General features: G+C 40.9%; 1 long non-coding RNA gene across 1 annotated transcript in view; it reads right to left on the reverse strand.

The window, feature by feature from the left end:
* LOC140521062 (uncharacterized) overlaps nucleotides 1–26,191 on the reverse strand; it is a 51,786-nt gene extending 25,595 nt beyond the window's left edge. The window contains exon 1 of the long non-coding RNA XR_011972772.1: nucleotides 25,743–26,191. This is a non-coding gene — a long non-coding RNA (uncharacterized lncRNA). The remainder of the gene's footprint in view (nucleotides 1–25,742) is intronic.
* Nucleotides 26,192–27,815: the final 1,624 nt, after the last annotated feature.

Below are 27,815 nucleotides of genomic sequence, written 5' to 3' on the forward strand. Positions count from 1 at the left end.
TGGATTGCCTCCAAAAAAAAAAAACAAAAGAAAATAAAAAGAAGCATTTGATTCAGCAGAACAAAATGTTGCTTTAAAGTCCCTTATCCAACAAAGTGCCTCCCATCTATACATTAATATTATTCAAGATTCCTTGAAAGATACAAAAACAGAGCTATTTTGGTTCAACAACCTGCTGACCATTAATATTAATCAAGGCATAAAACAGGAAGACATGTGCTTACCAAAGATGCTTACTAATGTGATGGAGGAAATTTAGTGACAAGCCCAACTTAAAGAAACCTCATAGGACCTAATTTTCAATTTAAATTTCAACTCAGTTTTCAAAGAAAGAAGTACTTTTTGATAGGGTTATATGATTACAATGACTATATGTCTCCTGACAACAGTCAGGTTCATTGTCAATCTGGTCATGACATCAGTGAATGGTCAGGATGAAGTGGATAAAGCACTAGATTTAGAGTCCAAATACCTGGGTTTGTATCCTGACTCTGCTACTTATACCGTCTGTATGACCTTTGACAAGTCATTTATAGTGAGATAATTGGTCTAGATGATCTATTAAGGTCTCTTTCAGCTCTGACTCCCCATCAATGATCTTAAAAACAAAGTTCAGGGACCATTAGCTTCAAATTATTAGAGAATCACACACAGGCTAAGATAAGGATAAAATGGCACCGACCATAATTTCTAAGTGTTGTTTTCAAGGGCTGGGCAACGTGGAGAAAATTAGTAAATTCACTATGGAGAAAAATAAATTTTCTTTTCTTTTCAGACTTTCCCACTTCCTTTTAATCATCCCCTTTCCATCTTCCAGATGCTTCCCCCTTACCCTATTCCAACAGAACCTTTCTTCATCTATCCATCAATTAATCTCATCCTTAGGTTCTGAACACTGAATTACTTTCAAGGCCCAAAGGAATACATTGCTAATGATGGAATTTCAGGTAATAATGATAAGCAACGGGAGGAGTCTAAATGCATAAGTATCTTTACTACAATTCCTTAAATCACATCACTTTGCACATAAACTAAACCTGGTTGGCTTAATAACTAGTCCGACCACAAATTCACTGCTCAAAACTAGAAAGGCAAGAAGGGAAGAACTAGTTACAAATCCCCCAAGTAGTTGATTTATCACTGTCCCAGGACAATGAAAATATTGTTTAGGGAGCCAAGATGGTGGAGTAGAAAGACACACATATGCAAGGTCTCCCCCCACAGCCCATAACATACCTGTAGAGAGGGACTCTCAACAAATTTTGGAACAGCAGAAGTAGGGAACAACAGAGTGGAAGAGATTTCCAGCCCAGGGTGACCTGAAAGGCCCACGGGAAACATCTGTTGTACCAGATGCAGAGTGAGCCCAGAGCTCAGCCCAGCCTTGGCCACACCGCAGCTTGTGAACAGCCCTTGGGGCGAAATCTCCAGTTGTGGAATCCCCAGTCCCAGCAGCAGCAGGTTTGAAGATCCCTCAACCCATAGGCACCAGAGGTCAGTGACAGGGTTTTTCCAGTTGGCCAGGAAGGGAGAAGGGCCTTCCCATAGCTCCGGCAGCAGGCAGCCGCCTCAGAAGCTACATCACAGGCGCAGCAGCTGCATACATTTTTAGAGCATAAAAACCCTGGGGGCACTGAGGAACTGATTCTTGCCTCTGCCCTGTGTGGAGGCCCCGGCAGGGCTGGTATTTGTCTCACACTGAATGGCACCCCTGTCCATCCAGCTTATCTGAAAATCAGCCCCCAGTGCTGACTTGGGAACCAGAGGCCAGGTGGCTGTGGAGAGGAAACCCTGCTAAGATTCTGGGGACAAAAATCCCTCCCTGTGTCCAGACCAGTACATGCTTGATTGTGCCACGTTGGATGAACTGAGATCTCACAGATTCCCAGAGTATACCCTACTCTTGACAAAGGACCCAAAAGTCAAGTAACTGGTTGGGGAAAATGCCCAAAAAAGGAAAAAAAAAATAAGATCAAAGAAAGTTGCTTTCTTGGTGAACAGATATCTTCTCCCATCCTTTTGGATGAGGAAGAACAATGTTTACTATCAGGGAAAGACATAAAAGTCAAGGCTTCTGTATCCCAAACATCCAAAATAAATATTCAATGGTCTCAGGCCATGGAAGAGCTCAAAAAGGATTTTGAAAATCAAGTAAGAGAGGTGGAGGAAAAACTGGGAAGAGAAATGAGAGAGATGCAAGAAAATCATGAAAAACGGCTCAGCACCTTGCTAAAGGAGACCCCAAAAAATGCTGAAGAAAATAACACCTTGAAAACTAGCCTAACTCAATTGGCAAAAGAGGTTCAAAAAACCAATGAGGAGAAGAATGCTTTCAAAAGCAGAATTAGCCAAATGGAAAAGGAGATTCAAAAGGTCACTGAAGAAAATAGTTCTTTAAAAATTAGAATGGAACAGATGGAGGCTAATGACTTTATGAGAAACCAAGAAATCACACAACAAAACCAAAAGAATGAAAAAATGGAAGATAATGTGAAATATCTCATTGGAAAAACAACTGACCTGGAAAACAGATCCAGGAAAGACAATTTAAAAATTATGGGACTACCTCAAAGCCATGATCAAAAAAAAGAGCCTAGACATCATCTTTCATGAAATTATCAAGAAAAACTGCTCTGATATTCTAGAACCAGGGGGCAAAATAAATATTCAAGGAATCCACAGATCACCGCCTGAAAGAGATCCAAAAAGAGAAACTCCCAGGAACATTGTGGCCAAATTCCAGAGTTCCCAGGTCAAGGAGAAAATATTGCAAGAAGCTAGAAAGAAACAATTCAAGTATTGTGGAAATACAGTCAGGATAACACAAGATCTAGCAGCTTCTACATTAAGGGATAGAAGGGCATGGAATAGGATATTCCAGAAGTCAAAGGAACTAGGACTAAAACCAAGAATCACCTACCCAGCAAAACTGAATATAATACTTCAGGGCAAAAATTGGTCTTTCAATGAAATAGAGGACTTTCAAGCATTCTTGATGAAAAGACCAGAGCTGAAAAGAAAATTTGACTTTCAAACACAAGAATGAAGAGAAGCATGAAAAGGTAAACAGCAAAGAGAAGTCATAAGGGACTTACTAAAGTTGAACTGTTTGTATTCCTACATGGAAAGACAATATTTGTAACTCCTGAAACTTTTTTCAGTATCTGGGTAGTTGGTGGGATTACACACACGCACACACACACACAGAGCACAGGGTGAATTGAATAGGATGGGATAATATCTTAAAAAAATGAAATCAAGCAGCGAGAGAGAAATATATTGGGAAGAGAAGGGGAGAAATGGAATGGGGCAAATTATCTCTCATAAAAGAGGCAAGTAAAAGACTTTTTAGTGGAGGGAAAAAGAGGGGAGGTGAGATAAAAAAACGTGAAGCTTACTCTCATCACATTTAACTAAAGGAAGAAATAAAATGCGCACTCATTTTGGTATGACAACCTATCTTACCACACAGGAAAGTGGGGGAGAAGGGGATAAGCAGGGTGAGGGGGATAATGGAAGAGAGAGCAGTGGGAGGAGGGAGCAATCTTGGGGAGGGATAGGATCAAAAGAGAGAATGGAAGAAACGGGGGGCAGGAGAGGATGGAGGGAAATATAGTTAGTCTTACACAACACGACTATTATGGAAGTCATTTGCAAAACTACACAGATATGGCCTATATTGAATTGCTTGCCTTTCCAAAGGAAATGGGTGGGGAGGGAGGGATGAAGAGAAGCTGGAACTCAAAGTTTTAGAAACAACTGTTGAATATTGTTCTTGCAACTAGGAAATAAGAAATACAGGTAATCAGGTATAGAAATTTATCTTGCCCTTCAGGACAAAAGAGAAGATGGGGATAAGGGAAGGAAGGGATGTTAGAAAGGAGGACAGATTGGTGATAGGGATAATTAGAATGCTCAGCGTTTTGGGGTGGGGGGAGGGGAGAAATGGGGAGAAAATTTGGAACCCAAAATTTTGTGGAAATGAATGTTGAAAACTTAAATAAATAAATTTAAATACAAAAAAAGAGAAAATATTGTTTAGTCTATGTCCCACTTAAAAGGAGTTCTGGAACCTTGGTGGTACAGTAGATTGAGATCTAGACCTGGAATCAAGAAGACCTGAGTTCAAATCTGGCCTTAAACACTTACTAACTGTATGACTCCAGACAAGTCACTTAGCCCCAGTTTGCCTCAGTTTCCTCAACTGTAAAATGGGAATAATAACAACACCTACCTCCCAGAGTGGTTGTGATGATCAAATAAGATATTTTTAAAGTGCTCAACACAATGCTCAGCACATATCTGGTGCTATATGAATACTGTTGTTATTAAAATATTATTGTTATTAAAAGGCAGAAGTCTTATTTGTAATGGATCAAATAATACTACATGAACAATTGGAGAAAGACCATTATCTGGGGGGGGAGGTAGAAGAAGGAGGAGGTCTGAAGGTACTTGAGCATCGGACCTAAAGGGTCTCATTTTTGACCTTGCTCCATCCTGGGTCCCAGTTTTCCCATAGGTGATACAGGAAAAATCGGCCCTCACATATGACCTCACATTCCAGGACTCTCCAAACCACAAAATTCCTGGAGTCTTCCCCTTATAGAATTTAAATTGTTTCCATTATGGAACATTAATGCAATCATAGGATTACAGAAGTCATCAAATCCATCTCCCTTATTTTTACAGCACAGGAAATGGACACCTAGAGAGACAGAGACTTGCCCAAAGTCATACAGCTGGGATTTGACCCCTGGGATGTGGATTTCAAATCCAAAATTCTTTTTACCGTACCATGTCACCCTTTTCTATGATAGAGCACTGAGGGAAAAACAAATTTAAAACTGGAAATCCTAGAAGAAAGTTAAATTAGAGGCAACAGTTTCTCCATTAGGACTTCTGTTTGTTGTTTCAAAGAGGTATAAATATGGGAGTTTATTATCATTTTTTCTATAGTATTTCCCTTCTCAGACTGAGAACTCCTCAAAAGTCAGAGACATTGTGATATATATTCTCAGAAATTCCCCTGATACTGAGCATATAGAGTGGTGTGCTTGGATACTGATGATGTTGAAAAGGATAAGATGTTTGCTTAGTATGCTCCAAGTAATCCATCAAGCATTTAATAGTCTCAACCAACATGGAGGCTCCAGCTATATTCAGGACTTACTATTCAAACACCCTGTTCACAATTTCCCTTAAAATCCATACAACTTAGCTCCAATCCTCCTTTCCAGCCCTATATCCAGCAGTTTGCTGGTCAATGTTTAGCATTCAGCTCTCCAGAAAGCCTCAAGACACACTTTGAAGTTTAATCTGCATTTACATTTCTCCATCACTTTCTTAAGTCTAGACATGGAGCAAAACAAGAAATTCAGCTGTGATTTATAGTGTCAGCCAACTTCTGAGGTGTAAATGCTCACAATAACAATTTAATAATCTGGTCTTGTGAGCTGGTGTGAGCTGGTTCCAGCACACCTTTTCACTCTGTGGTCCGACCAAACTGGTTTTCTTGCAGTTCCCCGCACATCACACCCCATTTCTTGTCTCCTGGCTTTTTTACATTCACATTCAAAATTAATTTTTAGTTTTCAACATTCACTTCAATAAGATTTTGAGTTCCAAATTTTCTCCTTATCTCTTCTCTCCTCCCACCCCATGACAGCATGCATTCTAACTACCCCTTACCCAAATCTGCCCTCCCATCACATCCCTTCTTCTCTTATCCCCTCCCTTCTATTTTCCTGTAGGGTAAGATAGATTTCTGTACCCTATTGCCTGTATATCATATTTCCCAGTGGCAAGTAAAAACATTTAACATTAGTTTTTAAAACTTTGAGTTCCACATTTTCTCCCTTCCTCCTTTCCCACCCACCCTCACTGAGAAGGCAAGTAATTTGATATAGATTGTACATGTGTAGCTTTATCACAGTCTATCCCCCATGCCTAGAATGTACTCTCTCCTCAGTTATATTTCTTAGACTCCCTAGTTTCCCAGTGGGATAAAGCAATTGGCCCATATTCATACAAATAGTAGGTACTAGAATTTGAACTCAGGTCTCTCTGACTTCAAGTCCAGTGACCTTTCTCTCTTATCATGTGGGCCTCCTTTGAGGAAGGAGTCCAGCAAATAAGGCTAGGGAAGATGCCATGATGGCAAATCACTTCTGCCTGCTTCATTATTTTCATCTCCCAGAGAGTAAGTAACTGCCCATCTCTGAAGGACATTTTGAAACATCTGTGAACTTGTAAAGAGGAAGCCTTCTGACATTCCTGGAGGAAAAGGATTACATAAGAAGACAATAATGTATTGAGATGCCCAATGGATGAAGAGCTGGACTTGGAGGCTGGGAAGATCTAAATGCAAATCCAGCTCTGCCATCTATTAGCTGGGCATTCATGGGTAAGATATTTAACCTCAGTGAGCCTTAATTTTAACATTTGAAAAAAATGTACAAAATGCTACCCTTAGTAACCACCCCTGTGCCTGTCAGGTTCAAATGAAATAATAAATGTAATGCATTCTGCAAATGTTAAGATCCTCCATCACTGGTAGTTATTATTATGATTAAGGAAAGAAAGACTTTATACTGGGAAATCCCTTGAATCTTTTTGATCTCTCTTGTTAGTACTGTTTCTATCAACTTGGACTAGAAAGCGTGGCTAAATAGATTATCTTGAACCCCCTGAGCAAAAATCTTCCCCAGTTTACAGTTTCACAAAATAAACAGTGGAAATCCTGTGATCACCACTGCACTCCCAGCTTGGACCGAGAACCTTGGTGTCTGTTACATTTGCCTGCAGTGATTATTCTTCTTTCAGATACTGTATCTTTTTGGCATCTTCCTCACATAGAGAAGGTAGATCAACACGCAATTCTCTCTTTACTCTAAGGGCCAACAGACCTAGAAAACAAAGGCAGAAGAGAGAATGTGCAGCTTTGTTGAGCATCTTTCATAAATCCAATCAAAAAGAGTCTCTGATCAACTGTCTACTGCATCATCTCAAAGTCAAGTCCCCTTAATCTTGGAAGCTGCTGGTATGAGACCTCTATTCTTTCTCTCTGTTTCTGTCTCTGTCTGTCTGTCTGTCTCTGTCTGTCTCTGCCTCTGTGTCTCTCTGTCTCTGTCTGTCTCTGTCTCTGTCTGTCTGTCTGTCTGTCTCTTTCTTTCTCTCTCTCTCTCTCTCTCTCTCTCTCTCTCTCTCTCTCTCTCTCTCTCTCTCTCTCTCTCATTAAACCCAGAAACTGAGGATCTCAGGATCTCCTTAATGTGGAGGAGAATATATAAATAAAGCATCCTTAACTCACACTGAAGGTCACCTGACCTGGGAAATTAATAAAGACATGAGAACGTAAGACCAGGAGAAAATATCCTCACCAATTCAGCCCCATGATTCCTGGAGCTCAGAAATTTGTGGAGGCATCAAGGAACAATCCAGTAGAAACCATGCTTAGCTGTTCATGATGGCAAATTCAAAAGGTTTGAAATATGCCCTTAATCACCTCTGATTCGTCCATGAATTTATCCAAATCCATGGTGAATTTTTTTCCTTCAGTCTATATCACCCATTGGGGCAATAAGTCCCACAAGCTTAATCTCCAGTGTCAATTAGGACTATCTTTGATTTGTCAAAAATTCTCTCTCAAGAATCAAAGGCCCCTCTTATTTCATCATTCTAGTACCCAGCATTTGGTGACCAACTCTGTCTGGCTACTTTCCATTCCTAGTCAAGAATTTGTTGACTCCTGCCATATCCTCTCTTAGCCTTCATCTTTCTTGACTGATAAGGCCTCAAGATTTTGATCAGTGTGGAAAGGATGCTCTTCCTCTTACTCTTAGTGGAAAGTGTATTATTTATTGCTGTTTAGTGTTTTTAAACTGTAAAACCATAGAAAAGGATTCAAAAATTATCCTACTTCAAAAGGACAGGCTCTTGTTCCTTTTCCAAGGACACCTCATTTATTCCACTGAGAACTTCTAGATAGCCTTGTTAAGTGGACCAAATTATTTTCATCACACCCCTAGATGGGGCATATGAATGGGACATGGAAGAGACCCTGGATAAGTGGATGAATCACAGATTTAAAACAAGAAGTTACGTTAGGAACCATGGAGTTTTGTAGATAAGGAAACTGAGGAATAGAGACTTCCCTGGGCTCACACAACTTATAAATAACTGGGGTAGGATCTGAACTCAGGTATACCTGACTCCAAGCACAATGTCCAGTCCTTTACACTATACTGCCTTTTATAGAGGAAGATAGACTAGGTCCATATCAAGGCATGTGGATAAGAAGTCAATTACTCACGAAATATTTATTGAACAACTGTGTGTTCTTCTCTGTGCTGGGTACTGTGGGGAATATAGGAAAAGGAGATATATTCTCTCCTCTGGAGGAGCCAACAACCTAAGCTGGAGAAAGGGGGCTAAGACAGTGCACATACATATCAACGTTTCTTTTTCTCACTCACTACCAAACAATTGGTTTCCATGTCTTGTCACCAGGTGCTGGGGCTAAAGGAGAGTATGTATAGTATCTTATAAGTCATCACCATCATCAAACAGTTCCTATTGACAGGCTCCTGTTATATCACTTTTCCCTACCCCTGGTCTTCCAAAAGAATGAAAAAGAAAAGAATTCTTAATGAAATCAGTCATCTAAAGTGACAACCAATGTTCCTATGAGTAGGGAGCCCCATCAGAACCTCAGACTCTCCTCTGTCCCTTTAATTACTTGACTTTCCATTTACTTTTACAGAAAGAAGGAGGAATCTGTCTGCACTGGGGGTATTCCAAGTATGGGAGGCAGACCTGATGAGTGTGCTGGTGTAGCTCATATTTTGTATAGCAGAACTGATTGAACATCATAATTCATTGCTTCTCATGGCCCTTTGGTCTCTCTTCAGTGAAAGAAGTAGAATCCATGAAAGAAGAAGAGGAGAAAGAAATATTGTCAACTGAAGTGAGACAGAAAACAGAAAGAGAAGGATGGGCAGGTGAAGAGATATGGTGAAGGCCAAGAACTTTGGAATAGTTGTGTTGGCATATTTATGACAAGCATTTTCTTAATGACTGTGCATCCCAAGGGAGTCATAAAGGTCATTCCTTGGGTCAGTCATGCTTGGAGCCAGACCTCTCCAGAGCTGCTTTCCAGATGGAGGATCTGGAGAAAGATGTCCTCAGAGAACGAGTTATAGGGTCTTGAGTTGAGTAGGACTGTTGATGGATATCTGAATAGGTCCAACACAGTCTGGCTTTTAGTATGTCAAGGTTCACTCAAATGACATGAAAGAATGCATGAACTTCAGGGATGGGAGAAAGGATTATCTCCAGGCATGGATCAAAGTCCCCTCACTAACTCTTGCACATGCCATCTCTGTGGCTTTGCTCAAACTGTCTACTCTTTCCTTTCTACCTGTTCAAAGCTCAAGTCCAACCTAATCTATGAAATCTTTCCTGTCTACTCTAGCCCATATTGGTCTCTTCCTTCTCTGACTTCCTACAGCATCTGTAATGAAATTTCAGGGACTCCATGAGAGAGTTCCCAATTCCTCATATTCCTCTGTTCAATTCAATGGAACTCCATTGTTTAGACAAGAAGACCCTTGTAACAAATATACCTCATTTTCTTCATCGCTAAAGAGAGTACTTGGGGGGTGGGCCCAAGATGGCATAGTAGAAAGATTTATATACTCTAGCTCTTCCCCCACAGCCCATAAAATACCTGTAAAGAATGACTCTTAACAAAATCTAGTGCAGCAGAAGTCACAGAATGGAGTGGAGGAGACTTTCAGCCCAGGGTGACCTGGAAGGCCTATGGGAAAGGTCTCCTGCATGGGACACAGAGCAGAGCCCAGCCCAGCCTTGACCACAGTGGGACAGGGAGGAGGACCAGAGCAGGCTTTGGGGGCAGAATCCCCAGTGGCAGCAGCAGTGGTTCACAGATCTCTCAACCCATAGGTGCCAAAGGTCAGTGAGAGGGCTTTATCAGCTGCCTGAGAAGGGAGCAGGTTCACCCCCATAGCTCCAGCCCCAGGGTGGCAGAGGCCTCAGTGGGCAGGCAGGGCTTCCACTGCAGGCAGCAGCAGACATCTATTGTTGGACGTCTCTTTGTAAAGCCCCTGGGGGAAGTGAGCAGCAGATCTGAACCTCAGCCCTGAGTGCTGGCATGGTTGAACTGTAGGTGAGGCTGCTGTGGAGAGGAAATTCTACTACTCGAAGATTCTGGTCACAAAAGTTTCTGGTTGCTTCCAGATCAGTGTGCAGGCTTGATTGTGCCATCTTGGAGGAACTGAGATGTTACAAGTCCCCAGAGTATACCCTACTCTTGACAAAGAACCCAAAAGTCAAATAACTGGAAAATTCCCAAAAAAGGGAAAAAAAAAAAGACTATGGAAGGTTACTTTCTTGGTGAAGAGGTACCTTCTCCCATCCTTTTGGATGAGGAAGAACAGTGCTCACCACCAGAGAAAGACATAAAAGTCAAGGCTTCTGTATCCCAAACATCCAAATAAATTCAATGGTCTCAGGCCATGGAAGAGCTCAAAAAGGATTTTGAAAGTCAAGTAAGAGAGGTGGAGGAAAAACTGGGAAGAGAAATGAGAGAGATGCAAGAAAATCATGAAAAACAAGTCAACAGTTTGCTAAAGGAGACCCCAAAAAAATGCTGAAGAAAATAACACCTTTAAAAATAGACTAACTCAATTGGCAAAAGAGGTTCAAAAAGCCAGTGAGGAGAAGAATGCTTTAAAAAGCAGAATTAACCAAATGAAAAAGGAGGTTCAAAAGCTCACTGAAGAAAACAGTTCTTTAAAAATTAGAATGGAACAGATGGAAGCTAATGACTTTATGTGAAACCAAGAAATCACACAGAAAAACCAAAAGAATGAAAAAAATGGAAGATAATGTGAAATATCTCATTGGTAAAACAACTGGCCATGGAAAATAGATCCAGGAGAGATAATTTAAAAATTATGGGACTACCTGAAAGCCATGATCAAAAAAAGAGCCTAAACATCATCTTTCATAAAGTTATTAAGGAAAACTGCAGAAGGCAGAGGGCAAAATAAATATTGAAAGAATTCACTGAACACCTCCTGAAAGAAATCCAAAAAGAGGAACTCTTAGAACATTGTAGCCAAATTCCAGAGTTACCAGATCAAGGAGAAAATATTGCAAGCGGCTAGAAAGAAACAGTTCGAGTATTGTGGAAGTACAATCAGGATAACACAAGATCTAGCATCTTCTACATTAAGGGATCAGAGGGTGTGGAATATGATATTCCAGAAGTCAAAGGAACTAGGATTAAAACCAAGAATCACCTGCCCAGCAAAACTGAGTATAATACTTCAAGGGAAAAAATGGTCTTTCAATGAAATGGACTTTCAAGAATTCTTGATGAAAAGACCAGAGCTGAAAAGAAAATTTGACTTTCAAACACAAGAATCAAGAGAAGCATGAAAAGATAAATAGGAAAGAGAAATCATAAGGGACTTACTAAAGCTGAACTGTTTATATTCCTACATGGAAAGATAATATTTGTAACTCTTGAAACTTTTCTCAGTTTCTGGGTAGTTGGTGGGATTATACACCCCCCCTCCCCCACACACACACCCATCCAGCCACACACACACACACACACACACACACACACACACATAGAGAGAGAGAGAGAGACAGAGAGACAGAGAGACAGAGAGAGAGACAGAGTGAGAGACGGAGACAGAGACAGAGACAGAGCACAGGGTGAGTTGAACAGGAAGGGATCATATCTAAAAAAATAAAATTAAATGGTGAGAGAGGAATATATTGGTAGGAGAAAGGGAGAAATGGAATAGGGCAAATTATCTCTCATAAAAGAGGCAAGAAAAAGCTTTTTCAATGGAGAAAAAAGAGGGGAAGTGAGAGGGAAAATGTGGGAGAAGGAAGAGAGCCAGAATGCCCAGAGCATCATCATCTGCAAACATTGACTGAAGTCCCTTAATAAATGTTTGCTGAGTTGAAAAAAAAAGAGTGCGCTCAAGGTACATGTTCAGAGTTTGCTTGCATTGACTAACTTTTTAAAAGCTGCTAGATAAAAATAATTTACCAAGACTTACAATGTTTTCCCATGTATGGAATCCACGAGCGAATGGATGGATGGTTGAATGGATTACAACAATAGGCTAACATTTATAATAGATCTTGCTATGGGCCAGGCACAGGGATAAGCACTGGGATAAGCAGTGTACAAATATCATCTCATTTGATCCTCATAACAACCCTCTGAGAGATACTATCATTGTTCCTATTTTGCCGTTGAGGAATGTGAAGTGTACAGAGGTTAATTGGCTTGCCCAATGTCACACAGCAGAAAGATTTAGAGCTGGAAGGCACAATAGAGTCCACAGAATCCAGAACCCTCATTTTACAGATGAGAAAACTGAGGCCCAAAGAGGTCAAGGGACTTGCCCAGACTCATATAGTTACTAAGATCCAAGTTCTTTCTTCTTCCAGACCCAGCAGGTACTCTATTCACCTCCTTCTCTATTAGAAAATAACACAGAATTATCATCAGTACCTTGATGAGAGTGGGAATTCCTATGGTGAACTCCATCTATCCTTCCATCAGGTCCAAAGTAGGGACTCCAGCTAGCCATCTTAACTATGGTTCCTGTTAAATTCCTCCTGCCACTGTGAGAGGACATCCATCTTATAGCCTCATCTTCAATGTCAGTCCAAACTTCAAAGCTGGTTTATTTATCAGGAGATAAAATGACTGATCTCAGCTCATTGTTCTTGAGTTTGGAAACTTTTAGGAATGAGAAGATGGGAAGCAGACTAAATCACAACTCATGGTTTCCTATTCAGTGTTTCCATAACAAAAATTCTGTCCTTGAAATAGAGATTTCCTCAATTGTGAAATAAAGTGGAGGAGACTGGCCAGGATAGCTCATTTCAAACAACCTTTTAAGCTCTGTTAGGTAGTGCAGTGGTGATTTTTTTTTTCAGTGCTATAGCATTGAGAGACTTAGATTATTTATAATACCCTCTTAGTCCATCCATTTCATTCAGTTTTGCAACATTTTATGATGTGTTTGACTCAGAGAAATGGTGCATCTGGCACTGGGAAGACTCATATCCCTTTATTTTTTCCCTTTTCAGATTTCCTTCCCTTTGGCATACCTTTGCAAAGGAAGTAAGCTTCAGCTGACCACATGTGCTTCTCCACCCTCTGTTTCAATTTGTCCCATTTCCCAGAAGGTCCTTCCAACTTACCCAGTACAAAGCCATACCTCAGTGAAGCCAAGACTTGCCATGCTTTAGCATTTTCACTGGCAAGGACCATCTCTCCTGGCTGAAAGAAAGGAAGTCCATCTACTAAGCTTATGAGGTCCTCCCTTGGCTTTGGAGAGAAGTTTTGTGCCTTTCCTGACTCCGTTTATAATTTCAGGTGGCAGTGGCTGTCTCCTAAGTGATTTTTTTCTTCACATGATTTTTTTCTTTCATAAAAGCTGATTTCCTAGTGGGCTAGTAGATGCCATTATTTTATAGCTTGACCCTAATGAAAACTCTGAAGTTGCCTGCTCATCTTTAAGGCTCCCCTCTGTACCTCGTCCCTACTCCAAGCACACTCAAGATGTCCCAGCCTCTCCTGCCAGGGAGGAAATCTTATGGATATGGTTTAACTACTTCTGCTATTTTCATGGCTTTGATGTGTTATCCCTCCTTGAGTAGAGGCACTAGGGAAAGGAATAAAATAGCTTTAAGGTTTGCAAAGCATTCTACCTATGTTAACTCTTTTAATCCTTACAACAACCCTTTAAGGGAAATGCTGTTGCAATCCCCATTTTGCAGATAAGGAAACTGAAGCAGAGGGTGATCAAATGTTTGCCCAGAATCACAGTGAGAGTATGTGTCCGAGACTGGATTTGAACTTCTGACTCTGAATTCAACACTCTCTCCACCATGCCAATTAGCTACCTGACACTTAATACATGCTAATGAATTCTCCGTCACAGAACTTTGGCCACCTCCCGGCACAATATTTAGGGTCAGAAAATACCCTTCCTGGACCCCTTAAATTATACCATTTATGCCAATTGACTACTTCATTTATGAATAAAATAAGCAAGCAGACAAAATTCCCTTTCACTCTCTTTCCCTGTCTTTCTTCTCTAGCTCTGTCATCCAAGTCACCAGATCTGAATCCCAGATTTTGTTGTATACCATAATGGCCCTCCTTGGTACTTATGCTGAAATTCCCAGATCATAATATCATAGATTTAGAGCTGGCAACGACCTCTGATTGGAAAAATCTAACCTCATTTTTAAAAAGATGTTAAGGATGTCAAATGTCTTGCCCAAGGTCATACAGAAAGTTTCTGGCAGTGACAGGATTTAAACCCAAGGATTATAACTCTAAATTCAGATGATTTTCATAAAATCATGCTTCCTGTGAGGAGGATGGATAGGGAAGAAGATTTGAATTTCCACCTTGATCCTTGACTTTGCTTGGTGAGTTTAGACTTAGCCAGAAGGTAAGAGGTTATGTCACAAACTCTAGATTCTAGGTCTCCAACTTAGTCCTCTGACTTTGTAGACTGTAAGTCTCTCAAGGATCAGTAGTTTACATTTCTAACTGGCTCATCCCCTGGAAACCTGCCTTTGGGCCATATATTTTAGACAGAAAAATAATAGCATGGGCAAACTCCTAGAGGCGGTGAAGAGTTGCTTTGGAGAAGACACAATTATTACAGAATGCTTCATTGAAAAAGGACTTCAGAGATCTACTGGTCCAATCTACTCATTTTATAAATGGGAAAATCAAGGCCCTTTCTGACCTCATCATGAAAGGCTAGGAATATCGTCAATCTTTTTAGCTTCCTTTACTAATCCATTATGGCTTACCATAGGATCACAGAGCTAAGAGACTTTGGAGGTCATTGCATCTTTTTATTGAAGAGGAAAGTAAGATCCATGAAGTCTAAGTTCACTCAAATCACCAATGGGGAAGCTGAGATTTGAAGCCAGGTCCTGTAACTTCAGTTCCAAGGTGGTTCTAAACCTTAGACTTTCATTTTATTCTACCTCTAAAGCCAATCTATTTTACTCTGAGGTGGGTAAGGAATTCTTAATTTAAAACTATCTCTTTCACACTTCAAGGAACAGAAGAAGGGGAGAATGGTGCAGCCCTTAGCTAGAATATTCTAGGTTTGGCCAAACCTCATGATTATCCTGTCAACACCACCCATTAATTTATATAGTTCAAGCATATCTTCTTTCAGCTCCAGTGCCCTGGGCACAGTAGGTATTCAATTAACATTTATTCCCTAGCAATGATTATAAGAAGAATGGAGAAGCCCCGTCTTGTTCACCTTCAAATGGTAACTCTCCAGGTAAATTAGCAAATGAGATGCAACCTAGCCTGGTGGCTAGGGTCTTGGGCTTAAAGTCTATGAGGCCTAGATTTAAAACTTACTTTGGGTCTTATATCTTAGCTTTTCCAAACCTCAGTTTCCTATCCGTTAAAAAAACATAGGGGCTAATAATGTATGTAATCCCTCCATTAAGGAGTTGTTTCAAAGTGCAAATATAAATGTCTTTAGGGGATTTTACAAACCTTAAAGCATTATAATAAGAGAATGCATAGTATCTTGTATAAAGTAGCTTATTGAATTGAATTGAAAATGACAAAGGCAGAGTCCAAAAAGCATCGTAAAGGTTCAAATATTAAAGAATCCCTTTTCATCCTTTCTCAATGTAGCTATGCTGGATGGAGGACAAAACTTGAATTCAGAAAATATGAATTCGAACCCTGTCTCAGACACTTACTAATTATGTGACTACTCTGGACAAGTAACTTAACTGCTATATGCCTCAGTCTCTTCATCTGTAAAATGGGGATAAATAACACCCACCTTATAAGGCAGTTGTGAAGACAAATGTGATAACAGACCTGAAATGTTTTGCAAATCCTAAAGAGTCATATTAATGTTAGGTATTATTATTATAACCACAAACATCATTATTACTATTCATGTCTGCAATTGGTAGAAATAAGATGAAAAAAAAGAATTGAGAAGCTGTAAGATAACAGTGAATTCCTACATGCAATACTAAGGGTTGTTTTATCCATCACTTCTCAAGAAGTTGTTAATGGAAGAACATTTACCACCACTGACCTACAAAGGCTGGCCTAGTACACACTGCTTAATTTCTGTCCACAGCATTTAAGGGAGAGAAGTTTAAATTATAGACAGCATGACAGATGTCCAGAGCCTAAGCCTCCTCCTGCCACACACTGTTTGTTATGAGTCATTTTGGATCTTGTCCATTGAAACACCACTTTTCTCTAGAAGCACCAATCTGTGGTAAGGAGTACATGGTGATGGATGGACACAGGAACCACTGAAAAGATTGGCCACAGGCTTCAAAAATGAAATGACCTTCTAAATCTTTCTTTGTCAATTTGGTTTTCCTCCATCCCACTCTGAGTCTCCCTCCAACCCCAGGGGAGGAGAGAGGTATCCCAAGACTGTTTTAAAAAAAAAGCTTTCTTAATTTTCATTTTTTTCCTTTCTTTTAATTTTAGGATAGATTTTCTTTATAAATCACCTTTATGTCCCAGTATATCCACTCCCCCTCCCCTTTCCAGAGACTCATTCCTTATAGCAAGAAATAAAAAAGAAAGAAGGGGAAGGCTGTTTGGCAACGCTAGCCAACACATCAACCATGTCTGACAGTACATGCAGTGTTCCAGACTCAGTCATCTTCACCTCTGTGAATAAGGGATGGAAGTGTATTCTCAGCTCTCTTGAATCAGCCTGGTCATTTTCATTACCATGTTCGGTTTTAACTTTTCATTGTTTTGGTTCTTTCCTATTTATGTTGTTGAACTGGTTTTCCTACTAACAGGGTCATCGTCTGGAACCTGGAATAAGGAAGCAAAGATTTTTTGCGACTCTTCTTACTGTACAGACCAGACCATAAACATTGTCCAGGCAGCCCCTGAATGATGGGAATTTCATGAAAGGCAGAACATCCCTCAAACCGGGGAGCTGCAAACTTAGAAGTTAACAAATAGTAAGAAGGGGTTTTCTGAGATTTTATTTAGCACCTGGGAGCTCAGACTTTAAAAGGGAGCTTCTCGTCCAGACAAAATAAAAATTACCCTCACTGCTAGTGACATAGCCTGTCAGTGAAGGGCTGGCCCTTTGCTTTCCTTGTGAAAAGATCCTCTGAGTGCACTGTAATTTAAAATCACGTGCTGCATTTTCCTGATGAATTTAGCAGCTGGCTGGTGAGAGGTAGCAGATAGTAGAGAAGAGAAAGATAATGGAATCCCAATATCCTTTTATTGAGGTAAGAGTTTGGTAGTTGGGTTGGGGGTGGGGAGGGTAGGAAGAAATGAAGGGGCCCAAAGGAGCAGGGCATGTAGTACCAGTCATCTCTGAATTCTCTGGATTTTGGCATCCTTGGGATTAGGGAGGAAGAGAGGATTTCTTACACAGGTCAAAGGGAATGGGTAGCCATCCAGCTAAAGAGATTTCATGCTTGACTGCCGGGAAATGGCCAAAATTATGATCTATTTGAGAAAGCAAATTGAAGAAGCAAGTGGGCCAGTTTAACTCTTCCTCAGACCTGGTGGCTCTGGCTCATGTTTTGGGTAGATGAACAAAGGCAGGCAGCTTTTTTATTTATCACAGGAGCCCCTTTGGTTCTAGAAATATCTTACTTTGCAAAGAACACTAGTGATTAAGTCAGTGTAGAGACCATTTATGCCAAAATCTTCATAGCAGCACTTTTTGTGATAGCAAAAACCCAGAAACAACTCCAGTAGCCATGGGCCAAGAAAATACAGCACCAACTGTGGCATATTAATGTAATAGAATATTATCATGCAGTAAGAAATAGGAAACATGAGAAAACATGTATGAATCAATGAAGAGAGAGGTAAGAACCAAGAAAATAATACACACAATGAATATAATTGTGGAAATAAAATAAATAGCAAAAAGAAGCCAAGCTCTGGGTAATTTTAATAACCTTTTGCATTCTCAGGAAAGCAGAATGAAACACAGCTTCCTCCTCTTGGTTATTAGGGCAGAGCATGGTGTTAGTGTCCTTTACCTAAGCTGTTTACCTTTGTTACAAAGGAAGGTTCAACACTGGGGGTAAGGTAGAGGTGAAGGTGGGGTCATATGTAGAAATGACTGTGATAGAAAAAAAAGGATCAATAAGACTTATTTTTAAAAAAAAGATTCATTTTAGAGAATAGTTCTCATCTAAACTACCACACCTATAGACCACTCATAAAGTTTTTCCTCCTTTCCTTTCTATCATTTTTCCCCCCTCTCTCCCCATGTTGTAATCTCTGCCCTTTCCTCCTTTTCCTAGGATATAATCGTCATGGACAGGTAATAATGTGTTTGTGCTCTTTTTGTTGGAAAATAGAATTCAAATAGAAGGGAACCTTGAACATCATCTTGTCCATTCTTTTACTTCCATATAGATGCAAGATCAGCGAGAATCGATCCCATTTTTGAGCATCCACAGAAAAAGAGATTTTGCTGTCTTTAGTAAACCATTCCAAAGAGTTTAATAGTCCTACTCAGGCATTCTCCCTTACATAGTCAGTCTAAGCCCTTTATTGTGCAATTTAAATCTTGTTCCTTTGTTCTGTCCTCAATAAAATAACCTGCCAAGGACTAACTAAAAGGTCGTTAGATACCTTCATTAATCCAAGTTCTTAGGTTTTATTTTCTAATCTGTTGTAACTCTCCTGGGAGTCCTCTGCCAAATAATCTAAAAACAATTTTTTCTACGTCCTTCTTTCACTCTTCCATCTTACTCCTTTTCTTCATTCATCCTAGCCCACAAATGCCATTTGGTTCTGCATGCCGTTAGATCAGTAAATGGCCCAGAGTTCCTACGATGCCTGAGAATCTCTCCCATCATCATCCTTCTTCTTTTCTATAAAGGACACTTGTATAAACTCCCTCACCCTGTAGTTATAAGTATGAATTTGAAACTTCTGAATACTTGATTAAAATAATAATAATAACCTCAGGGAAAAATACCTTGTGGCCTTCACTCAACAAAAGCAGACTACAGACGCCTTTCCAAGGTGCTCTGAGTTTCCTGCAAAGAGTTAAGCTGTCATTTGTTGCCAACACAGTGAGCCAACTTGTTGAAGTTGATCAAGTTTTATTACTTCTGTTTTTCTTATAATCTGCCTTTTTTTCTGAAGACAAATGAGGGAACCCTGCTTAAAGCCTGGCTTGTATTTTGGGTTCCTAGAGGCACTACTCTAATGAATGTGGTTGAGCTCTTTTCACCATACTGATGGGTGTCAGTTTCTTGGACATTATTTAGAAATCTGTAACACTGAGCAGGCCTGTTGGTGTAGTGGAAAAAACATTGGCCTGAGCGTCAGCAGATCTGGGCTCTTAGTCCTGGCTGTGCTATTAACAAGGTATGTGACCTTGGTCAAGTCACAACTTCTCTGGGCTTTGGGCATCTTCAAGTTGTAAAATGAGGGAGTTGGACCAGGGATCTCTCAGAACCCTTTGTGGGCCCAATCTTCCAGAATTCCAGGACTCTAATCTCTCTTGTACATTAATAGTCACCAAAATATTCTAGTTGCTACACCAGAGGAAATAACTGTAATTCTGCCTATTTCATATGCAGTCAAGAGACTCACATTTGGCTTCTCTAGTTCTTAACTATTCAAGATGTGGAGAGCCCCAGCCTCTATACCCAAAGTATGTAAAATCCCTGGGAAATTAATTTTCAAAGTTGATGCTGGGCAAGTAGAAAACTCCAAGCCTTGCTCCCCAAGTCTCAAATTCAGAGTCGTACAGAGCTCTATTTAAAGTGGTATGTTTTTCTTGCTCCAATTGTTTAAGTGGCAGAATTTTGTGATATTTTAACATTCATAACCATTTGTGATCTAAATACAACTCCATGGTCCAGGAGTGTGTGAGGTAATAAGCAAATGGAATTCATTTTAGTTTTGATTTTTATCTGCTAGTTAACGGAAGATCTCTACGCTCCTATGACTGTCCCTCTAAAAATAGTTGGGGTGAAGACAGCAAAGATGGGGGAGGCAGAGGCTCTGCCCCTGCTCCTGGCCTTAAATCCCCATGATGTTGTATTAATTCACAAGATCTTTTCACCCAGTTTTACTGCCGATGAAATGGAGGTGACATTTGAGAACTCTGCAGATTTTCCGTTCTTTGTTATAACTGAATGATTTCAGGATTCCCACTATTGTCACTGATATTCTGATATCATATCACCTTTTCAATTTAGGATTTTCCAACTCACACTACATCTTCCATACAGTGTAAGGTTGATCATCATTTTCTTATATAGGATTAGGAATTTAGGGTTAAAAGGGAGATCAGAGGTCATGTAGTCCAACCCCCTAATTTTACAGGCTTATTGTGGTAAAATGACTTGCTCAAGGTCACACTGGTATAATAAGTTGCAGAGTCAGAATTCCAATCCTGCTTCTCAAATGCCTAATCCAGCCCTCGTTCTTCAGTACTACAGTGCCTCTCATTGGTTAGATTTCTATAGTGTTTTTCATTCAGATTTTTTTAAAGGACTCAAGAGGCGCATTATTTATCCAGCATTTTAGATAGTATGCAGGATGTAAAAAAGTGACAAGGAAAGAAAATAGAATTAGCAGGATTTAAATAAATCTAAGGCAGCTACATTGCACAGTAAATAGAGCACTAAGCTTGGATTCAGGAAGACCCATCTTCATGAGTTCAAATCTGACCTCAGATTCTCACTATCTGTGTCACCCTAGGCAAATCACTTAACCCTGTTTTCCTCAGATCTTCTGTAAAATCAGCTAGAGAAGGAAATGGCAAACCACTGCAGTATCTTTACTAAGAAAGCCCCAAATGGGGTCCAGAAGAATTGAACAGCAAAAAACCAAATCTAATAACCAATCTCAATCCGGGAGAGCAGAAAAATGAAACATACTTGCCTTCTATTGGTAGAGGTACAGAATTATAGATATAGAACGTTGTATACACTGTCAAACAATGTCATGAATTTAGTTTTACTTTGTTAAAAGGGAGAATTCAATACTGGTCATATCTAGAAATTATTGATGTACTAACAAAAGACATCAGTGATATTTATTTTAAAATAGTTTAATCCATGTAAGGAATAGTTGGCAAGTGTAAGTACATCCAAGTGGAACCCAGGTAAGATGTGCTTATGTTTAAGTTGCGGGTAGGCACTGTGCTCTTTCTTTTTAGCTCCTGGGATTTAACTGAGCCACAGATGTATTTTTGAGAGTTTTAGTGTTTGTCTCCAGGCTTTTCTCTCAGTGGATGAGACACTCTCTCTCACACCTCCCCATCTCTGCCCCCTCTCTTAACTTTTCAGTCCCCTGAGGATTAAGACAATCCTTGAGCTTAATCAAATACTGATTACTTTACAACATTAGAATGTTTAGTGCCTCTTTATGTGTGACTATAAATTATGCTGTGCAGGAGACTTGAATAAAAAAAAAGATGTTCACAGAAAATAAAAATGTGCCTTTTACCGAACACCAAAATATTCAGATAAAGCATGAAAAAAGGAAAATCAAACCCTGGTCAGTCATTCTGAAGGTTTGCTTCCACTGTGGCAAATACCTGCCAAACAGTGACTGAATTTGTCATTTTTTTCATTGTGTAGAAGCACCCTATATTTTTCCTATAGGGAGGTAATTCAGCATTAAAAATGTTTATCAAAAGTTTTACTTGTTTGTTTTACTTAACCATAAAATAAAAATGTGAACTAAGTTAGAAATACTGAACCAATTTCTTCTCATATGCTTTTAAAAAAATATAAAAATTTTGTAATGTACCATAGATACACAACTAATATAAAATTAATAGTGATTAAGAGTCACCCCAGAAACACCAAATTACCAGTAATGAAATTCAATGATTTCTGTAGTAGGAAGCTTTATGCTGGAAATTCAAGTAACACCCAGTCAACCAAAATATAAGCAATTTTTTCTGTGTAAGTCTTGCTTAATAGATGGAGAAATAAAGGATTTATCTGTTTGTCCCTAACTATTTCTAGCTGGAAAACCAGAATTCATGAGTAAAAGGAGAGTCCAATCCCAACAGGATCTGCAAGCGGACATTTGTTTTCTAAATCCTAAAGAAAGAAAAGACACATTTTTGAGAAATGCCTTTTAAGACATTACATGAAAACTAAGATTTCAATCCTGGGAGACTGCCGTCTTCCTGACTGTCCCAACAGCCGAGTTGAGGGCCATGTTTAAACATTCTGTGGTGTAACTGCTAGGGAGGAGAAAAGATTTCGTGTTGTTATGATTTGAGAATTGTACTTTGGCTTCATTTCGCATGTTCTCTTTCACATTAAGTGAGCTCTGATTTAACCCTTCTCAGGAGACCCTTCCCTGACATATTTTTTCCCCTAGAAGGAAGGGCACTTGTTCAATCAAGTCCCCGGAGAAGTAGGAGCAACCCCTGGAGCATTTCCACCATTAAGTCAGCCTCTAGTCGCCTTTTTCCATTACTTCCACAAGACTACACGTATTATATAGGCGATATTATTGAAAGAACTGGGGCCATTTTTGTGCTGACTCAGCACATGGTTTCTCTTTTCCAGATTGCTAAAAATAACTTCCTTCTGGGGGCAATAGCTTCAGAGCAAGCAAAAGGCAGAGAAATACAGAAGAGCTTTAGATCCACCTTTCAGACTTGAAGAGTCTCAAAGCATAGTGCAAAATCCAAGAGAAAATTTTCTAATTTATTTAAATTTAAAAGAAAAAGAAGAAAAAGAAAAACCTCTCAGGGAGTTAAGTCCCAGAATGTTTTAACTGCTTGTATTTCACAGAAATAATACACTAAGTTGTATTTGTCCCAGATTGTTCTCCAAATGCATGGTTTTCTTGCAGCTTTTAAAGTCCTGGACAAAATAAAATAATGCAAATCACTAGACTCCTATTTTATAAGGTTATAGCTAGGGTATATTTGTCTGGATCAAATGTGTATGGCATAAAAAGGAAGATGGAATAGCATATGCAGTGGTCATAATAGCCCAGGCCAGGTTTGGGTCACCACATTTCATTCCTTTCCCCCTGCCCGTTCATTTCTTGGAGTATTTGGAAAAAGGGGTGTGTGATGCCTAAATACACACACTTGGGAACACAAGTGTGAGGCTGCATGTCTCTGCCCTGACACGTTTTCTTCGCATTTTTCTTGGGCTGAGGTCCCTTTCAGACACACTTAGCCAGCAAGCTTTGGCGTTCAGAGTTCCTGGGGCTACAGACTAGCCAGGTAAACGATTTTGAGCCCCAGCTCTGAACTCCAGTTCAGATCCAGTAACTTTTCAGCATGCTTAGCCCTTCTGTGTTTTCATCATCTCAGAAGACAGTGCCTGCCTGCCCTGACTCCCTAATCAGAGTACTTTGCTATTTAAGGAGAGCCCTGCAGTTGGCATTCCAGAGCACAAGGACCACCAGCTGAGCTTTAAACAAGTACAGATGTGAAGGGCAGGGGAGACAAGGGGACATTCCTCTTTCCTCCCCATGCCTGAGGCTAAGGAAGGTACAAACATGCTGGAGGCCTGGGCAGCAGGGCATGCAGGAACCCACTGCTTTACTCCCCAGCCTGTAAAATAGTCATCATGTCCCAAACTCATTTTGTCTGCTGGCCCAAAGGATGCCCAATGGATGTGGGGCAAGGGAAATTTCAGAGAGAGTCATGATTCTGGGGTCCAAGGACCAAGATTCCTAACTTTGAAAGCATCCTGAGGCCCTAGGAGATGACTCCCACCATGTCAGCCAAGCCAACCCCAATCTTCCTGTCTAAATTTCCCCAAAGTGGGTACTGTTTGTCCAATGCACTGGACTTCAAGGGTCTGAACAGAGGGCTGCCTTTCTCAGCCTCCAGCTTCATGATCTATAATTCTTGTCCCTCAAAGTTCCCACCTGAGACTTCAGACAGGTAATAGCTAGAACCAAAGAATCCTTTTTTTTGAGAGACATAGTAGTGAGCTACTCTGAGGTTTAGAAGATGGCAGTCATTGGTAAACATGAAATGGGAAAGTAAGGGACCACAAGACAGATCAAAGAAACAGATAAGGACTTTCTTCTACTCCCACCCTTAGTAAAAAAAAAAAATAAATAAATAGAAACACCCAGGCCAAGGGCCAGTCTAGCCATTTGAGAAGTGAGGGTCTTGAGGACATAGTTTCAGACCTCAAAGGGGTATAAGAGCCTGAGTGTGATTCTCCTAATAGTATTCATTGGAGGGGGAGAATTCAGCCCTAAACCAATTCCCATTTTGGAGTTTTTGCACTCTGGATCCAGAGTGGTGCTTGTTTTCTAGAAAAGGTGGGTGCCTGTCTGAAGGGCATCAGGTAGACAAACTTTTCTGCCTGCTGTTCATGGGGTGGATGGATGGTAATAGGGAAACTAATTCTCTCTGTTGTCTCCATAACAAGAGACTGGAATCCCAAGCCTAGATGGACTTCAGAACCACTGCTATCCAGAGGACTGACTCTCCATCCTTCCCACCCTTAAGCTAAAGAGTTCTCAGTAGGATGGTAGGGGGAGAAACTAAGAACCTGAGTTGCTAACAATATGTTCCCTTCTTCCTCTTTTCTGGAAAGTCACCATATAAACACTAAACCATCTCCCTCTCCCCACTCACTCTCCGCCTCTGTCACCCTTCTTAGAGTCTCCTACCCATCAGGGATACAGCAGAGGTTCCAAAGAAGACCCCAGCATGGGATCCCAAAAGCATGTCCTGTCCCCGAGCTCCCTCCCATTCCCCACTTGACCCAGGCCCTAACCCCAAGTCTTCCAGTCTCCCTTTCTTGCTCAGTCCCATTTCTTCCATTTTGCCCTGAGAGAGTGATGAAAGAATGAAGGGTCCTATCCTCCATCCCCACCGCATGACATAGAAGAAAAAAAAAGACCCTGGCTTGAAGCCTCAGAGCACCAAATTCGAGTCCTGACTCAGCAACTTAGCATGACTTTGGACAGGTACTTTTGAACAAGCATCTTTAGATCTCCATTTCCCTATGTGTAAAATAAACGCAGACTTCCAGTTCTAAATCCTATGGGGCTAGGGGCCACCACTTTCTTCTGCATCTACCCCTAACCCCACTGCCCGAAGTTTCCTTCTCTGCAACTCCTAAACTTCCCCACAGCTTAAGACACAGGAGTATCTCTTCATTCAAGCAACAATCTAAGAACTCTTTCTTCTGTCCTTTCGGGACCCTTTCTGGCTTCAGTTATCCGTACCTGCATATACACATACTACCCCCCATCTCGAGTTTCTTTCTTCTTATTCACATCTACCTGCATCTCAAGACATCGGAGCACCGGCTCCCAAGCCCGTCCACTCCCCATTTCAAAGAAAAAGAAAGGACGAAAATGGGCTCAGTAGCTCAGAGAGGCAGGAAGGCTACCCCTAACCCTATATATAAATCCGTCCCTCCTCCACAGATCCGGTCCTTTTTCTGCTTTTCCTACCATCAGAAACCCGCCTGCTAGCCCGCGCGTTTCTGAGTCCTTTCCCGTCCCCCCAGAGAGCTGGGGACCCCAGCACATCCCCGCAACCCCAGCCGATAGCATAGCGTGGCTTTCTCGTCTGAGGGGCGGCGGGGATGGGGATGGGGAGGGAGGGAACCCGAGAAGGAGGCGCAGAGGGCACCGCGGCGGCCCATGCGGGAACCAGCGGAGGCGCAGCTTGGAAGAATACCTGCAAGTCTCAAAGCCGCTGAAGGAATGGACTCCCCGATCCTGATTTATTCTTCTCTCTGGGCATAGAGGTGGAAAGAGGAGCTTTCCAGGGGCGGGAAGACAAGAAGACCAGAGCTGCAAACAGGTTCTTCCCTCTGGTCACCATGCCCTCCGTCCCCAGGAAAATGCGTGCGCTCTGGTCAGTGGTCTCCGAGGCAGAGAGAGGGAGAGCGCGCACGAATCCGGGACAGGTAGGCGGGTAGGGTGGCCGGCGGCAGCGGAGGAGAAGAGATTCTGGGCTGAAAAGGTTCGCAGCCCCTAGGCAGGCCAGGAGGAGCGGGCTGGAGGGTGCCGTGCCACCTGGGCAGGGAGAGGAAGGGCAGGGTCCCCGCGCTGAACCCCTGCTGAACCCACGAGCACCTGCAACCTTCCTTCAACGCGCAGCCAGGGGAGTAGGGAGTTCATCCCCACCCTCAGGTTCATGGTAGGGTCAAGGCCACAAACAAAGGCCAGACAGCTCAGCCCTCGGCGCCGCCGAAGTGTGGGAGGGGGTGTTAACACCTTCAGCAGCACCCAGTACCTTTCCAGGAGGGCTACGTTGTATCTGGAGTCTGGGAGTTCCTTTCTGGGATGGACACGAACTACGGACTCGGAATGTGTAGGGGTTATTTTCTGACGGTGTGACTCGCTCCTATTACCTTTTAGAGGTGAATTAGACAACACATTCGGACATGCCCCGTTCACGTTTCCCCTATGTCCATGGACTTCTCTCAGAACTTAATTCAAAAGCAAAAACTCGAATTAAAAAAGCGAATGTATCGAACCAGATTTTGTTAAAGGTACAACGACAGTTAACTAGAGAGACCCAGGGATTTAACTGCCAGTGATAGGGCCTACATACATTCGATTTGCGTAACTAAACGAGTTTTCCCTATGTTTTCTTCTTTTGTTTTAAAGCAATGTTTGGCTGAACAAATTTCCCCGCAGCAAACAAACCCAGATAATTTAGTTATCCTCCTAATAAATTCTTAAAGTTAACCCCCCGACCAATATTTAAAATAATTCCAGGATCTATCAGGGCCCACCTTATTATGGTCAGTGCTAAGTCTCTGTGCAATTAATTATATTTTGATTGTTTTTTTTTTAATAATGTGTCTAGAGGAAAAGTGAATCTGTTGATGTCACTCAATGACAGAATTCAACTGTCCTTCCAAGAGAAAATCTCAGCTATTCCCCAACAAGAAGAGACACAAGTAACAAAATGGATCATTTTTTTCAAATAAAAAAAGTGTTTTTAAAGGGGTTCCCCATAGTCAGAAGCAAGTTTTGCAAAGAATTCCGAGGATCAGAAGACGGAGGCTGACTTAGCCCAAGTTAACTTTAAATTTTTTTTCCTTAATTTTTGCAGAGCCAAAACTTAGAATCCCTGCTTAGGACAAAGAGAATAAGATATCCTTACTGGGAACTGAATTACCCATGTGTGATTCTCTCAAGTCTGAAATTGAGAAGATAGGAAAAATCTAACACCTCATTAGGTGGTAGATGCTAGAAAACCACGACTACGGTGAGCTCTGGCCCTGAATTTATTGTGAACCAATACATGCTTAAATGTGCCGTCAGTGAATTGCATTTGTTACTTGTAGCTATCTCATCAATGGCAACAACCACCTCAAAGCCTTTTTTACAAATAGCTAATTAGTGAGCTGATTACTGAAGTCTCCCACTTTCTCCTCACCCCCTTTTAGTGGTTAGTTACTGAGTTCCCTATTTAATTTGTGGGAAAGTGATGTGTAATGATTTTTAATCAGCTTCATGTCTAAGTGATTCAGTCAAAAATGGGGTACAGCGTTTCCCACTTTTTGTAAATGACTAGAACCCAAAGCCAAAGTATACATAACTAGCTGCCTTTAAATCACAATAAAGGGAAGAATTTACAAAATCAAAGCAATTCATGTGTGAAGTGGGCAATGTCATTTAGTTATTTTCCAGTCTCAATGAACAGTTTTTCTCCACCTAATTAAACACATTCTGTGACATTCTGGAACCATATTTGGTTTTGTGTAACTAGGATTCCTTGCCAAACTTTAAGAAA

The sequence above is a fragment of the Notamacropus eugenii genome, chromosome 1 (genome assembly GCF_028372415.1).
Source record: "Notamacropus eugenii isolate mMacEug1 chromosome 1, mMacEug1.pri_v2, whole genome shotgun sequence".
Taxonomy (NCBI): domain Eukaryota; kingdom Metazoa; phylum Chordata; class Mammalia; order Diprotodontia; family Macropodidae; genus Notamacropus; species Notamacropus eugenii.